Source organism: Scleropages formosus, chromosome 21 (genome assembly GCF_900964775.1).
Source record: "Scleropages formosus chromosome 21, fSclFor1.1, whole genome shotgun sequence".
NCBI classification, from domain to species: Eukaryota; Metazoa; Chordata; class Actinopteri; order Osteoglossiformes; family Osteoglossidae; genus Scleropages; species Scleropages formosus.
The window spans coordinates 8,708,103-8,724,702 of NC_041826.1; the positions used below are offsets into that span (position 1 = coordinate 8,708,103).

The following is a 16,600-nucleotide window of genomic DNA, read 5'->3' on the forward strand; positions in this document are numbered from 1 at the left end:
TGTCCATGTGATTGTGGTATGGAAATAAAGACATGAGTGCAAAATCTGGATCTAATCCCTCCTCTTGTTAGTGGATTATGCTCTCGAACTCCTGACTTGGCTCTTTGAACTGCTCTGGTTTCTCTTCTAAGTGAATAATTACAGGGTGAGATTTTGCACAGCAGAAAAGCCTCCCCAGTAGCATGGAGTTTGAACCTGAATGTGAGTTTAAATTTTAAGTTCAAAGTTGGGTTTGGGATTTATAGAAAATAGACAGGATGGATGATCCATATTCTTGTAATATTTGTAAACCCTACATTTTGGCTTTTCCATTTCCTCTACTCAGTCCACGTTTGCTATTTCACACACTGGATCATTAGGATGGCCCCAAAGATATAAACCATGTTTTATTATTTTGTAATGTGAGGGAAATGAGGCCAAAAATGAATTTTAACCACCTTAAAAAATAAAATGTTTGTAAGAAAACTTAAGAACAGATATTTCTTGTATTTACTAGTTAATAAGAAAACAGAGTTAATGGATAATTATGGTGGCTCAACTGAGCACAGTGTAAAAACTGTAACATGTGAAAACAAAACCGTGAATTTGTCACCCTTACAAGGAATTCCAAGTAGCAACGTAAGATTGAAGTGAGTAGCAGATAAAATTTTTTTGCTGAATTTATCTTTGCCTTATATTATTTTATTTACCTCATTTTTATGTTACTGTATTTTAGTGCTTAAACTCATGTTCAGGATTTGCGTTTTTTTTTTTTTTTCTCCCTCTTTTCTCGCCAAGGTCAGAATAGCTATTGAGGAACACGCAGAAAATAACACGCAGTTAAAACACTTACTGAAGCCAATTCTTTCTCTTTCACTGCACCTCCAAATAAAGACCCAGCCTCTCAACTGTGTTAATCATGCGTTTGTAAATAATTTACTTATATCTGGACATTTTCTGCATAAATTTAATCCCCGAGTTGATACGTGTCTCCAGTGGCTTTAAGAAGCTTTGGTGTGCGGTAAAAGCAGTGCAGATCTGTGTAGCCAAAACGCCTGGAGCTATTAGGGCAGCATTTACTGTATTTTGTATCCTGCTATTGGAGATTGGTTCCAGCCCCCCATCAGGGACTGGAAATGTTCCTGCTTCCCTGTTACTTAACAGGACAGAGCTGCTCACTGCTGCTTTCTCTTCCTGCTGTTTTTATCCGAGCGAATCGATCTGCCGCAAAACATAATCCGTCTCCCGTGTGCGAGCGCGTGTCTTTTTTTTTTTGTTGTGCTAAGTCATTCTTTCAGCCCTCCTCCCTGGAGCACCGCTACCTTGCTCGAGCAACTGGCGCGGCCCTTCTTCCGTCCGGAGGTCGGGAGCGCCGACGACAAGGAGCATAGATCGAAATTCCACGCGGGTGAAAAAAAACCACGCGTTTCCGAAGGCCGGCTCTCACTTTCGCTTGGTTTTCGCTTTTGGTTTGCGTTGTATGCGGAGCGACGTCCGGCTCAACAGGACTAGACCAGCTCAGCCGACTCAACGGAGCTCGCGGTAGGATGATACCGTGTTGGCTACGGCCACCTCTGATCATCAGTCACCGGTAAGAAGGCTCAGCCCAAGGGCATAGGTGATACGTCACCCTTCTACAACAGTTTATCGTCCTCGTGCTTCCTGATAACGTGTTTTCCCGGAAAAAAGCACGTTTGCACGCTTTCCCCTGTACTCCGTCGTCTCGCACTTTCGTGACGTATCATCGCGGTGGCTTGTGGTCAGTGTTCTGTGTAAGTATTACTCTTTGAAACACATGTGTTGATCTTTAGGCCAAATGTTCTTGCGGTCTTTGGTAAACGGGCTCGACTTGCTTACCTGCTCAGGGTGACTCATTGGACGGGGCATGTTGAGAATGGTGAGTTATCGTAAACGCCCAATGTTTTCTCTGCCTTGGCTCGCTGGCAGACGAGGGCACGGAAGGCTTGGAATAGATAATGTGCTCGACAGCATGTGCGGAGTTGCCTCTGAGCGGCGAGGGAGCAGGAATGATGGCCTGACTGAATTTAAATGATTCCAGCAGGCACGAACCTGAGGAATGAGAAGATATAAATATTCCTATTGGGCATCAGAGGGATGGATTTTTTTGAGTTTGTTTTCTGTCTGATCCCCTTTGACCTCTGAGAGGGCAGGATGTCATCCGCTTCAAAGTGGACCCCTGCACACTCAGCAGCCCTTCGGCACGAGTTGGAACATGCGCGCACGGGAGGCTCGTGGTCCTGCCGTTGGGGTCCGCGAGGAGGTGTTTCACCAGGTCAGACGCACGTTTCCCGGGTAGAGAAAAATCAGCATATTGAGGCCAGTGGCTCTTCTTTCAGCGTGTGTGTGTGTGTTCTCAGAGCAAGGCGCCATTGCTTATGGATTTCACAGTACACTACAGTGTGTCTGGGACTGAGCTGCATCTGGTCAGCTATGAATGAGGGTCCTAGTGAATCTTCACTAAGCTACTATAAGAGGTGCACTTTTGTTGCTGGAGGTTCTTTGCAAGAGCTGTAGTGCATGTTGGTTGCGGTCAAAACCCTTAAGCACCTGACATCCAAAGTGTCTTTTGGGTGTAGAAGAATGATGGTCTAAGAATAGTTCTTTTAATCATAATGATCCACACACACTTTCTGAACCGCTTGTCCCATACAGGGTCACGGGGAACTGGAGCCTAACCCAGCAACTCAGGGCCTAAGGCTGGAGGGGACACACCCAGGTCAGGATGCCAGTCCGTCACAAAGCACCCCAAGCGGGACTCAAACCCCAGACCCACCAGAGAGCAGGACCCGGTCCAACCCGCTGCGCCACCGCGGCCCCCATGATGATCCAAATGATGCGAATGCAGCATATGGATTAAAAGCTTAGATGTAGCAGGTACAGTAGCACAGACAACTCTGGTTTCGTAAATAATTGGCATTTCATTGATTAAACAAAAACCATGATGATATTTCCAGCAAGCGGAAAGAAAAAGGACAGTTGTGCAGGTAACAGAATTTATCACTCACTATCATTAACTGCGTGTCCAAGTCGGGGTCGCAGCGGTCCGGAGCCTACCCCAGAAATACAGAGCCCTAGGCTGGTCAGGCTACGTCCTGAACAGGACAGCAGTCCATCACAGGATAGCCCCCCCCCCCCCCCCCCCCACATCCGCTCATGCACAAAGTTCAATGCAGAGTCCTCAGTTCTCCTGAAAAACATATCTGTGGACTGTGGGTAGAAACCAGAGCACCTGGGGGAGACCCACAGACAGCACGGGGAGAACATGCAAGCTCTGCACAGACTGAGTCCAATTGAAACCTGCACTCAAACAGCCCAGGCACAGGGAGACAGCACCGCTGCCTGCTGCAGCACCATGCCATCTACCAGTAGAATTAGCTTTTATGTAACGGGTTGGAGGAGGGGTGCGGTGGCGCAGCAGGTTTGACCGGGTCCCACCCTCCGATGGGCCTGGGGTTCGAGTCCCGCTTGCGGTGCCCTGCGACGGACTGGCATCCCGTCCTGGGTGTGTCCCCTCCCCCCCGGCCTCACGCTCCGTGTGTTGCCGGGTTAGGCTCCGGCTCGCCGCGACCCCGCTCGGGATAATTGGTTTCGGACGACGTGTGTGTGTAATTGGCCGGAAAGCAAAACGCATTTTGTAAAGGGCTGATGTCGGGGGTTAAACTGAGGCTTCGGCCGGGGAACTTTGACAGAATGCAGCCATCTAAATGGACCTCCTCTGGACAGGGTGTCTACCCCCCAGGCAGTGTTGGACGTCCACAAGTTTATCAGCAGTATGTTAGAGTATGTCCCGGTGTTCTGCCTTCCCAGAACTAAGGAAAACACTTGTCAGTGGTTGTTCGCAGGTGACAGTCAGTCATTGCCTTCTGCTGGCTGTATCGCCTCGCCTTATGTGGGTGTCAGGACATGCTTCGACGCATCCGTTGTTCCACAGAAAATGCTCTGCTGCTGGGGTGTAGAGACATGATGTGTCTTTTTGGTGAATCGCATGGATGCCACGCACAGGCACACGTGACTCCTACGAGTCGCTTTAAGCCCTCGGCTCTTTGTTGACTTTGCAGTTGCTAGATCCAAAAACTGTCAAACACATCCTCATCTTGCACAAACTACAAATATTTTACTGTCCTGACTGAGTGGCTTTTGAAAAACAAATCTGAATGATTACATTTGTATGATCACAAGTTTAACTTGCATGTCTGAGTGAACAATTAACAGGGAAATAAAATGGTTGGTAAAATTGCTTATGGATCAAACTGTACCAGTTACTGTGGGTCCTTGGTTTTGTTGTACTAATTGACGTAGTTTTTCAAATATAAACTGGTTTGGGGAAACGCGGCAGTTACGATGTAATATTTTCGAGATGTTAATTGTGTAGATTAAACTCCTTTTCCCCTAGAAGACAAAAATATCTATTTTGCTTAAGTCCGGAAAGTACCTTCCATTTAAAACAACACCAGAATTTTTCTGCTTTTTTTTTCTTTCTGCCCACTCCAAGTATGGCAATGCGCAGCTTTTCATTTCGGACACTGTGAGGTTAGCTGAGATGTGGCGGGATTCTGTCTCCGTGATGTAAAAGTTGCATAAATTTTCAGACGGAACAAGTGAGCCTCGGAAGTATGTGTCCCCATGATTTCCTTTTTTTCACTGCGTAATAAGATTTCCGCGGGACTCGCAGCCGCTACGCTGGGCCTCCGGCTCCGTGGGCTACGGGAGGCTGATGAACGCTTCCTCTGTGTGTTTACGGGTTCTGAGAAACCGTCACGCCGCTAAAATGAGCATTTTGATTCTGCGGCAATGAAGAGCCTTTGTCAGGCTCCGCTCATTGTGGGTGATTAGACTGAAAACGTCTGCTTGTCCTGGAGATCGCCGCAGCACCAGATGACATTCTTGCTGATTGAAGGTCGAAATATTTTGAATTCTAATCTGCCGGCAGATGAATTGCCTGGAATGGCGTGTCGCATCTCCCGGCTTCCTTCCCCGTCTGCCGTGAAAGGACTTGCTGGGAGCGGCCAGGCTTGATGATCATAGAATTACTGGATGGTGATTCTAAACCCCTCAAAAAGAGGTTGCTATGGAGATCCCGTTCAAAACTGTGCAGCGATTCACCTTTGAAAGGCTGGAGGGGCTGAAAGCCGAGGAAATCATTGTTCAGGTGGCCGCTGGTTAGGAGATTGGCGGTGCCTGTGCAATCAGTGCTCCTGCGGTAGTTAAAGATCTAAAAAGGGTTGTCCTCTGAACAGTGTGGGACAACAGTGATGCGAGTAAGATGGCTCCTTTCAATCAGGGCCCTCTCAGACCCACTCAGCTGGGGACAAAAAAATGATCTGGTGGGACACAAATGAAAAGGGGATGAAAACCTTCAGTGTTTTTTTCTTTTTTAGAGTTAATGAAATCGGAAACCACTCGGTATATTCATTCGCTCACAACAGAAACCCCAGGTTCGCTTAAAAGACTGTCCTCTGCCACATTAATTGAGCCTTTCTCACCTTAATTCATTTACTGTATCCCTTAAATTAAATGTGGCTGATAAAACTTGTGCTAAAGGTGCTCTCTCCATATATTAAAAAAACATTGTCTGATGTAAGTTGAATAGATTTTCTCATGCACCTATGAGCAGTCACTCTTCAACGTTATTGCAAATAAAGGCTGTTATTTTTTTATACCTTTACCTGCAGTGCACTAATTCTTGTTTTTTTTTTTTTTTTTTTTTCTCATGTATTATTGTTTTGTGTTTTCCTAATCGCATTCCTTGGAATTTTGAAGTATTTGGTTTTCCTTAGAATGCGGAGGAAAAAAAATTATCGAGGTGAAAGCTTCATTTTATTTTTTTTGTGCAGCATGCCTGTGATTTACTAGATAATCCAGAGAAAGGCCAGGAATTTGGATGGGTCACATCTTAGCATCTGAAATATAAGGTATTCGTGAAGTCTTCAATTTTAACGGAGTAAATCACTAGTTCACGTTGCCAGCTTTTGTTTTGCTTTTGGATGGCAACCATAATGGGCCTCTCCTTGCTTGCAGACCCATAAATCAGCCGTTAGTGCTCGGAGCGCTGGGGAACATGCAGCTGTAAGCTTGTGTAGAACATCTTAAAAGCTGGCAGAGGAATGTAAAGGTCCCAAGTTGGCTTCGACGTGGGCTGACGTGTAAGAACTTGCACAGGAAATTAAGAGCCAGCAATGTCTATAATTTGACTAAGTAATGCTGAAAACACATCCTGTCTGTTGGAGCGCCGTCGTCAGTCACGATGGGTTATGACTGACTGATACTGACTCGGACTGGGCTTCTTGGACCTTTTCTCTCAGATGGTAATGGGGGCACTTTTTGAGTGAAGAACAGAGCAGGAAATATCTCCTACATGAGCTGCTCCAATGAAAAATTGGACTATTGCAAATTATTTACATTTACATCTATTCATTTAGCAGACACTTCTCTCCAAAGAGATGTATATGTCTGAGTACAATACAAAAAGTGCTTTGCACCACCAGAAGGAGAAATTTGGATGCAGATTTGTGATTCTTGACCACAATCAATTTGTCTCATACCACCATATGAACCCTTAAAGATCACACTTGTAGCTGCATATACAGTAGGTGAACTTAATAGGCTTATTAAGCAAATTAACAAATAGTTCTTAAAAATTCTTGAAAAAATAACAAACACGTACATGTTTATTGAGCACTTAGAAAATAAGGGGAAAAGTGAGTGTGAAAGAAGGGAGTTTTGAGGCCATCCTTGAGTGTAGAGAGATATCAAGCAGTTCTGAGTAAGACGGGGCGGTCATTCCGCCACATCAGAGCCGGAACCAAAAACCTTCATGCTTTTCATTTTGGAGCTTTGCATGTGGGGCCACCAGGTGGGCAGAGGTATAGAAACACAGCAGTCTGGTTGGGGTGCAGCGAGTGATCAGGTCTCGTAGATACTGGGGAGCAGATCCGTTGATGGTTTTGGAGACCGTAACCAGAGTCTTGACCCCGATGCGGAATCTGATGCCTATTGATATGCACACGCAACACCTTGATGATTTCATCTTGAAATCTTGATAATTGTCAAAGCTCGTCTTTGGTAATGCTGTGACGGGATGAAATGTTACCAAATACTCTTTAAATTTTACTCTCAAATAATGGGTGACCATAATGAGCAGAAACTAATGAGTATGTTTCTAAAATCATGCATGTTTTCAGCTGCAAAACATACATATTGTTTTAGAAACAATTTTTTTCTGTACCTTCTATCCTAATTTATGGCAGGGACTGTAAAAATCTGTGTCTTAACCAAGAGACGCACAGTATAAATATGCATGCTGTGAATAGTAGCTGACACTGCCTAGGGAGAACCGTGACAGAAAAAGATGTTCTGATTTCCCCAGATGAAAATTGGTTAGTACATAAATGATAATGGAACAATATTTTAAATGGAACTAGTTCAAAAATGCCAGAAAGTGCCTTTGATTCCCATGCATTAGTATGGTTTTACAGTTGGACGAGGTCTCTCTATGTGGTATAACAGTGAAGAATAAGTAGAAAATATACAGTACTGTGCAAAAGTCTCAGGCATTTAGATGTTTCACAAAAATATTTTAGACAGTTATTTAATGTCTTTTGTATTAGTGTCAATGGGAAAGAGCATATTTTAGATTTCCAAGCATTGCTTTTGCAAAAAGTTACAGTATTACAGTAAAGGTTTTGTGTTTTGTTAAAGAAAGTAAACACACACACACAGAGTCTGAAACCGCTTGTCCTGAGCGGGGTCACGGTGAACCGGAGTCTAACCCGGCAGCACAGGGCGCAAGGGACACACCCAGGACTGGACGCCAGTCCATCACAAGGCACCCCAAGCAGGACTCGACCCCCAGACCCGCCAGAGAGCGGAGCCCACCCAATCCTGCCGCGACCCCGCTCGGAACAAGCGATCGTCGACGATGGACTGTTACTAAGCTTTCTAGGAAGTTTTTTTCACGAAGAGCATTATTTTTGAAAGCATTCTCACTTTACAGCTTTTTTCCCCAAGTGCCTAAAACTTTTGCACCGTACCGTAAACAGTAGTATCTTTTAGAGGACCGAGACTCCCGGAGAGCCCTTGTTGGCAGCCTATGCCCCAGGAGGAGTGGAAGGCATTGATTGATTGATTTGAGTAGTATCTTTTAGATTTATGTACTAAAATGCAACCGAGGAAAACTGACTCCGGGAAATAACTCAGGTAGTTCTCAAGTGATCAGCCATGCTGGGTTATGAATGACTGATTCTGACTGACTGATACAGCCCGGTTACTCAGGTGTTACCTGCCCTTAACCTGCCCGCAACCACACCTTTGTTTATCGTTCCCCGAAGCAGAGCACTTGGAAAAGTTTGTGACAGTCAACTGAGTTTTTTTTGCTACGGTCGCGTTGGCGTTTTGTGTTTCAGAGTGTAAAAGTTTAGCGGAAGGCAGCGTCGTTACGCCTTGCCGTGCTGCGGTGCGGTCCCTCGTAAATCCGATGACTTGAAATCGTGTTGTAACTGATGCAGCAGATCTTTGTCTTATCAATAAAGACACACCTGATAACAGTTCTTTCATAACATACAGTAAGTGAAATTAAGTGGTAAAATGTCAGCTGTCACAATAGACCTGACTTGTGGAGCCAGGCGTTTTTCTTCCTCTTCCGCTCCTTTTTCCCTCGCTTTTTAACAGTCTTGCTCGCGGCTTTGTGTGGCGCCGATGCCTCATAAGTGCTGTCTTCACAGAAGCCGGCCCAGACCCAGTCATTAAAGGCCTAATTGTGGAGATTTCCCCCTAGTGTTTTTTTCTCTTTTTTTTTTTTTTTTCCCAGCCCCGTCTTTTTCTCTCTCTGAATTATGAACACGGCTGTTAAGGCTGAATAGAGCTGGTGTAAAGTGTGGGTTAAATTGGACAAAATTAAGGCAGATTACTTTGGAATGTGTAGCCTGGAACATGTATGCACCGCCATCACACCACTGACACTTTGTAAATGAGCAGCTTTATGCTCCAAGCTGGAGACAAGGACGTCGACAAGACCCTTGCTCTTTGTTTCGGTCGGAGGAGCGTGTTGTTAAGCGGAGCCGCGGGCTGGAGGCTCGTGGGCCGGTGAACAGATGAGGGAAGCAGAGGTGGAGCGAGGGATGAGGGGGATGGTGGAAATTTTTTCCTTTCCTTGGATCCACAGAAGACAAGAGAGTTGAAATCCATCCTCACAGGTGATTCCAGTCAAATGATAACTGTCATGTGGTAACTGGTTGAGAAAAAGCATGTTTAAAGGTGCAGCATTTGTTATATCTGTTTACAGTAACATCGCCGAGCTCTCTGCGTCACTCTGATGCGAAAAGTGCCCGAAAAAAATTAGTGGAATTTAATAGAATTTTTTTAGCAACTTAACTTTTTTGCTTAGGATGAGCATCTTGCATCGTCATCACTGCAGCTGCTGTCAATTAATCAGACTTTTGCAGAGTAAGGTTCTTACATTTTTTTTTTTTTTTCGGAACACGTCCCTGCACCGACTTCCACGACAACTGCATCGGAGCTATTTTTCTATAACCCAAGTAATGGCTTCAGAGAATGCATTCACGTCTGGAATATTTTGTCTGTCTCATTTTCTTTAGAAGCCTTTATTTACCCTGTGTTATTTCACATTTTCAATCTCTGAATGAGGCCCGTGGCATTATTTTCACCTGCGGTTGAAACACGAATCCACAACACAATGGCAGAGTTTCACTCCAATTAGTGTAGAACTCAGGGCCTGGAAATTGAAGCGGCAAAACAATAATTCCACTGATTAGCCCCTTTCTGTGTCTCGTAAGTGAACTGTTTATATTGTGGAGTACCTCTGGAAGAGGAGAGGAACCCAAACAGGCTGATTAGGCAAAGAGTAATTGGAATATCGTCGTGTCACCAGGAAGAACGCTCGCTGGATAACAGCTTGGGCCCTCTAGTCAAATAGATAAATATGTGTGTGGTTCACTTACTTATCTGCGTTTTGCAGTGCTGGTTATGAAGTTGTTTCTCGCGTTCTGTCATATGTAATCGCTCTTCTGCGCTACCCTCCGAGTAGCAAATGCAGCCACTGCGTAAAATTGCCTGTTCTTAGATGACTTTCACCTCCATTGGTACTAAAAACAAAGTGGGTTTTTTTTTTTTTTTCCTTTTTTTCCTGGTGATCAAGCGGTTAAAAGATAATAAAAAATGGCCAAGTCTCCATCAGATGATGAAATGCATTACGCTGCACCTCCTGTGGATTTTTATCTGTGTTGGAGGGCTGTGGATTGGGCCTCCTGCTGGCGAGGGCAGATAACAGCCCGCTAGCCTACAGCTGGCCTCCTGCGGTGCCGCTGGCAGGTGAGTTCGCACACACCGAGCGATGTGGAGGAGGTGGTTGAAGAAGTTGGGCATGAGGGTCTCCTAGCACAGGGAAACATGGGAGCTCATCACAGTTCCTGTCACTGGAAATGGCTTCACAACCCCAACCAGGGATGAGTGGAGCAGCAGAGGGGCCCCTTATTTAGCCCTAGAGCACACCATCTTTTCTCTGCTTTTAAATCTTAAGCTTTTTTTTTTTTCCTTACACAGCAAGAGAGGCTAAGAGTTTATGTTTACATTTATTCATTTAGCTGATGCTTTTCTCCAAAGTGACTTACAATGTTAAACTGCTTCCAATGACTTACTCATTTATACAGCTGGGTAATTGAAGGGTAAGTACCTTGAACCTGCAACCTTTGGGTCCAAAGGCGGCAGCAGCAGCTCTAACCAGTACATTACCAGCAGCCCCAGTGATAATCTGAAATTCTTCAAAGCACTTCAAAGCGTGTTGCACTGATATATAGCAAAATTGGTGTGTTAGGTGACTAATTAGGGTGTTATGTCCTATCATTCTATCTTGTTGAGGTCAAAGTAATCTGGAACCGGCTGTAGAAAGCAGAGGAAACAAGTGATGTGGCCATCCATCCCAGGTTGGTACACCAGTCCACACATTCAGCCACAGTATGTCCTGGAGGCACACGTGTGCATCTGAGCAGCATGTGTTTGGGCTGTGGGAAGAAACCTGTTGAGATATGGAGGCCATATCTTCCAAACTTCATATAAAGTCTGTGCTGAGGCCAGATTAGATCTCCCACACCTGGCCTTGTGAGCTGACGGGGCTGTCCTATATGGCGTCGTGCCTCTTGCATGGTGCTTATGATTAGTCCGAAGACAAGTGAGTCACACCTTCGTGTCTTTCAACCGTCGGCCTTCAGCTGTCAACGGCTAACCAGCCTCAACATTGAACAAATCATGTCCATCTTGACAGCGTCATTTAGGATGAGTCAACTAGAAGAGACAGTCACACTTTGGTCATTTTCAGACACTGTAGTGGTTCCTTACCCAACCTGGGAACCGTGTTAATTGCGTGAGAAGTTATTAAATTGAAGCTGTTGCACTGGGCACCTGGTAGTATAGTAGGTAGCACTGTTGCCTTTGAACCCAAAGGTTGCAGGTTCAAATCCCAGCTATAGTACCCTTGAGCAAAGTACTTGCCCCATATTTTCTAGTTGTGTGTGTGTGTGTGTGTGTATGTGTGTGTGTGTGTATATATATATATATGTGTGTGTATATATATATAATGGGTAAATAATTGTTGGTAGCCTCATATTGTGAGTCACTTTAAAGAAGTGCCCGATAAATGAACGTGAGGTGCTGGAACATTGTCTCCTCACTGAATATAGAGCTTAAAGGGGTAAAATCACCCTGATTTTTATTTTTTATTTTTTTACAGAGGTTGCTCAAGATTGTAAAGAGAGCCCCGAAATGGTAGCTGCCCAGAGTGTCTCAAGGACAGTGTATCATGGTATGTACCTGTAATGAAGGACAGCGCTATGGTCCCAGCTTACGGTGACGGACCTCGGTGACGCGAGGCGGCCGCTACGTCCCCCACCCCCTCTGCTCGAGCACCGCGGCTCTGCTGGCTACCCTGGGCGTGTGAGGGCCTTGTTATCTCATCACCGTCAGGACCACCGCAACAAAGGACATTGATTTATAGAGAAAGGCTTCTGATTTGGGCGCGACGGGTTCTTGCTCTGCCAGGACATACTCGGCCCCGTGCCTCCCGATGCACAGAAAAGGTCGCGCTTTGTATGTAAATACCACTTTGGTTCCGTGTCAGGATTCGTGTTGAACGCCGGAGGAGAAGGCTTCCAGCGATATCGCGTCGTGCAAAATGATAGGCAGTTTTAAGAGGTGCTGGAATGAAGACGGCTGGAATTTTTCTATTGTTTTTATTTGTTCCGGCACACTGACACGGTGATGGTAAAATCCGTGCAACAAAAACATATGTTTATTCAGCTGTTTTTTTTTCCCCCGTGAAATTATTTTCCATCAAATGACGCCCATTGTGAGATGTCGTCGGTTCTACTGTTGACATCACACGGCGCTGGCCTGATCGCGAAGCGAGGGAAAGTGCCGCCGTAACTTCGTCCTCCGAGGACGCGGAGCGGAATCCGGGCCGAACCGCAACTCCTCCTGGCTAGCGATGGCTGTTGACGTTTTGTCGTTTCTTGTGGCTTCTCGCCTTACAGTTCCTCGCGGTGATTTCATACTGTGAATGTCAGCGCTTCCCAAGCTTCTGGTCTATTTCCACAGTGTATAACTCATGGTCTGTGGCACAGGGCGTACGTTTACATTGCGGTCTCTTGGCGCTCTTGTTCTCACTGCTGGCGCTATTTATGAAATCTGTCGTCGTTCTGTTGCGAGACTAATTCTTCATTTCTGCTATGAAGAGTTTAAAGTGGAAATCTTTAAGCAGTCAGCCATCTATACATCCAGATCGCTTTACGCTGATACTTATTGATACCACGTACCTATTGACCACTCTGTCTTCACCGTACCCTGAAGACCTTGTGCTGTTATAACTAGTTGAATGTAAACCCCATTTTTTTTGGTTCTGCTCCAGACACCAGTGGCTGCTCTTCTTCTTGTCTTATTTGTCACGTCTGTATTTCTTTTTGTGTATTTTTTTTTTTATTTTTTATTTTTAAAAATATGTCTATGTATGTGTGTGAACCATGGTTACAATGGGCTAGGGAAATAAGCTTATTTGTTTCACCTGAACCTGTGAAAATCTGTTCTTGTGCACAGCTGTGTCACAACAACATAAACGCTGACATTTATTAACAATTTTTTTTAAAAAAAAGTAGTGTTCTGCATGTTGTGCAAGTGCTGCAAAGGTGCCATTTCCTTGTTTTCACTTGTGCAGCGGAAGTGGCTGCGCATCATTATCCATTGTTATCTCATAATTGTCAGACCAGTGCAGGTGTGTGTGTATGTGTGTGTGTTTTCCTGCAGTATGTGCATTGTGTCTTTAACTAAAAGCAAGATTTCAATTATGTCTCACAAATGTATTTTACATTTAACAGATGCTTTTCTCCAGAGCGACTTCCAATGAACTCTGTGCAGTGTTATCAGCCCACAAACCTTAGTCACCAGGGTGACTTACACTGCTAGAGACACTACTTGCAAGGGGTCACTCATCCATACATCAGTAGAACACACTCTGAACAGCATGTCTTTGGACTGTGGGAGGAAACCAGAGCACTCGGAGGAAACCCACACAGACACAGGGAGAACACGCAAACTCCACACAGACTGAGCGGGGATCGAACCCACATCCTCTCGCACCACCTACTTGCTGTGCTGCCCATTCTTCATTGTTCTCGAATCCCTTTTAGTAGGGGAAATAGTGGCCAGCATATCTCACTAAGTTAAATGTGTCCCGCATCCCAAAACACTTCAGGGTTAATGGGAATTTGTGTTTTGGCGCTTAGTGGTGATGCAGGTCCAGCGTTTACCAGAAGATTAGTCGGACCCTGTGGCGACTTCCTCCTGCTGCTTTCGCAGCTCCAGCCGGAGACATGGCGGAGATGCAAGGGGGAGCTGCGTGCGAAGGCTCGGGGAGAAGATCGGACCCGTCGTCCACGAGCCGCAGAGGACGGTGGCGCGAGGGACGGTGAGCGCCTTCCGTTGCGCGCTCGCGCAAAACGAACCTAATGCGGCTCCGAGCGCGCTCGTGCGTTCCTCCCCTCCCTCGTCCGTTCCTCTCTTCTATCTTTTCCTTCTGCCCCGCTTTCCTCTTGTTCCCTGAGCCTGCGCGTAAGCCGAGGTGAAGGGTTTGCTGTTCTACACATCATTAATAGAGAGTTACTTATTCAGCTGCTAACCCCAGGTCGCGGTGTTCAGCTAATGAAAGGATTCTGGAGGAAGGCTCCAATCACCACACGGCACTCTCACTTGCTCATAATGCATTAATGCAAAATACTGGCAGATCCTGATATTAATAACACAAATGTTTGGATTGTGCAGTGACTCTACAGCATGTTCACCCTTACCTCACTTTGTAAGATTTAATTGTATGCCTCGTTTTGTGCGGCGGCTTGCTGGATATTAAATTGTGATCTGCTAGGATGTGATTAATTTTTTCTCTCTCCCCTCCAGTATTTAAGCTGAGAAATTTCTGGAACAAAATGTGCATGCCAAAAAATACACACATAACATTATTTATTCATTTGACTTGTATTGTTAGGTTTATGTACAAAACTGCTTGCAGTTATTTGCCCATTTATGCAGCAGGGTTAGACTGACTGGAGTAATGGCGGTTAAGCACTGTGCTCGAAAACTGCAGTGGGAGCAGAGATTCAAACCTGGCTTGTTAGATCGCAAAGTAATGGCTCTAACCACTACGCCACCTGCTGTCCAGCGAAAGGAGCTGCGGCAAACCAGTCCTCCCAGCGTAACTCCATTCGGGCCAAGCAGGTGGCCGCTGATGCACATAATTACCGACAATTTTGGGCAATGAATAAAAATGATCTACATTACTTGTCAAAGGTTGTATACGCTGAGCCAAGGGATGTCTGCTGGGGGCCTTTTGGGTTTAAAGAATAGCCCTTATCAAGCTCTGCAGAGAGCTTTTGAGGGGAAATAATGAATCTCAGTAGAATCCTATTCTGGTCTTTGACATGTTCAGTTTAATTTCTGCTCGTATGAGAAGGAGTTATTGGGAGAATTCCTCACGCTGATCAAAAATCTCTTCATATTCGTATTTATGTGCCGTCTCCGGTGCTCTGACTCGCCGCCACGTCTGAAGGAGCAGCCCACCACGTACGCGAGGGCACCCTCTTCCCAGAATAGCCGACAGGTTTGCGGCAAGGGGTCTGAACGGTAACTGGCTGAAAAACCGAATACGAGGACCCTTCCGATGACCCGTGACCTTAGATTTTTACTGTCTTATTGTTTTCATCGAGGACGCCCGCGGTACCTGCTCTGAATGTGTCTCTGTGTTCCGCTATTTCCATAATTGGGCCGTTTAATGACACTGCTTATGTATTCATAAGCTCTGGAAATGGATTTACGTGATTTGACGGGATATTACATGTGCAGCGTTACTCAGTGTAGATCTTGTTCGATCCATTAAACCTGTTAATGAACAAAGGCACTTGTTTCCAGGTTCCTCTATTCCAGACGCACCTTAACAACGGCAAAACGCGGCGGCTCCCCCCCCACCCCCTCCCCCAGGCGACGGGGAGAATGCGTTTGACCACAGCCGGACCTTCGCGACTTTCATTAACACCTGGCCGTTAGAGGACCGGTCTGTTGCGCGCGGCTCGGAGCGAGGGGGACCGGGGGGTGGGAAGGGTTCGGGCCGTGTCACTCGGCGCGCGCTGGTTCCATTTCACAGATGATTAGTCTTTCTGTGAGGAACGGGGGGGCTCGGCGCTCCGGAGTGCACGCGGACCCTTCCTGCACCCCCGCGGCAGCCCACCCCGCTGCCCCACGCGCCGGTCGGCCCGCTAAAAGGCCTTCGGAGCTCCTGCGGAGACAGATGCTCGCGGAGCGAACGCGGCGGGCCGGGGGGCCGTGACTGGAGCTTTCTCCTGCCATGGTATAATTGCGGCTGCGGCAGCCCACCCCCCGTACGTACACCTCCCGCTTCCCTTTAAAGGGGAGTGTTATTGTGAAGTGGCCGTGCGGTTCGGGGAGGGAGGGAGGGAGGAGGAGGGTGTGGGAGGGTGGAGGGTTTTTAACGAAGGAGGAGGTATGGTTGACAGGAATGGGTGGGGGGGGGAGAATGTGCTGCTAATTTCCATGTGTGGCTAAATCAACAATAATAGGCTCAATTTCTTTATTGGGAATTTTGGAACGCCCTGCCTCCCATTCTCCCACCCAGTCTCGCTCCCACATCCTTTAATAGCACAGCCATGCAGCCTGTGGTCTTAACCCACAACAGCTGAAATAATGAATGTGGCAAACGTCGCAGGAAAAGCCCAATATTTTCTCCAGCATAAGCGGGCTTAATTGCTACCTTACTTGTGCATATTCAACATCTGATGGCGAGCGGGCGAACGCGGCGGAGGGAGGGGGGACGGGACGGCTGCCGATCCGGCGGCCGCGCTCCTCTCCGCTTGCGGAGCGCCGGACTCGAGCACGCTCCGTTTGCGCGTCGCGGGCCGCTCTCATTAGCGCGGCCTTATGGGAAGACGCCGTTTAGGGCTCCGCTGTTGTCGTGCTCCGCGAGGTGCTTCCTCGTGGCGGCCGGCGGAGATGACTCGCGCCGTCCTTCGTGCGTGCTGGTCTTGTCAAAATTCAG

The 16,600-nt window shown here is 46.6% G+C and overlaps 1 long non-coding RNA gene across 1 annotated transcript; it reads left to right on the plus strand.

Moving 5' to 3' along the window:
* The first annotated feature begins 958 nt into the window (after positions 1-958).
* LOC108920295 (uncharacterized) lies at positions 959-13,956 on the plus strand. Its single transcript, XR_001964981.2, has 3 exons — positions 959-1,570; positions 11,741-11,812; positions 13,785-13,956. It is a non-coding gene; the product is annotated as an uncharacterized LOC108920295 (long non-coding RNA).
* The last annotated feature ends 2,644 nt before the right edge of the window (positions 13,957-16,600 follow it).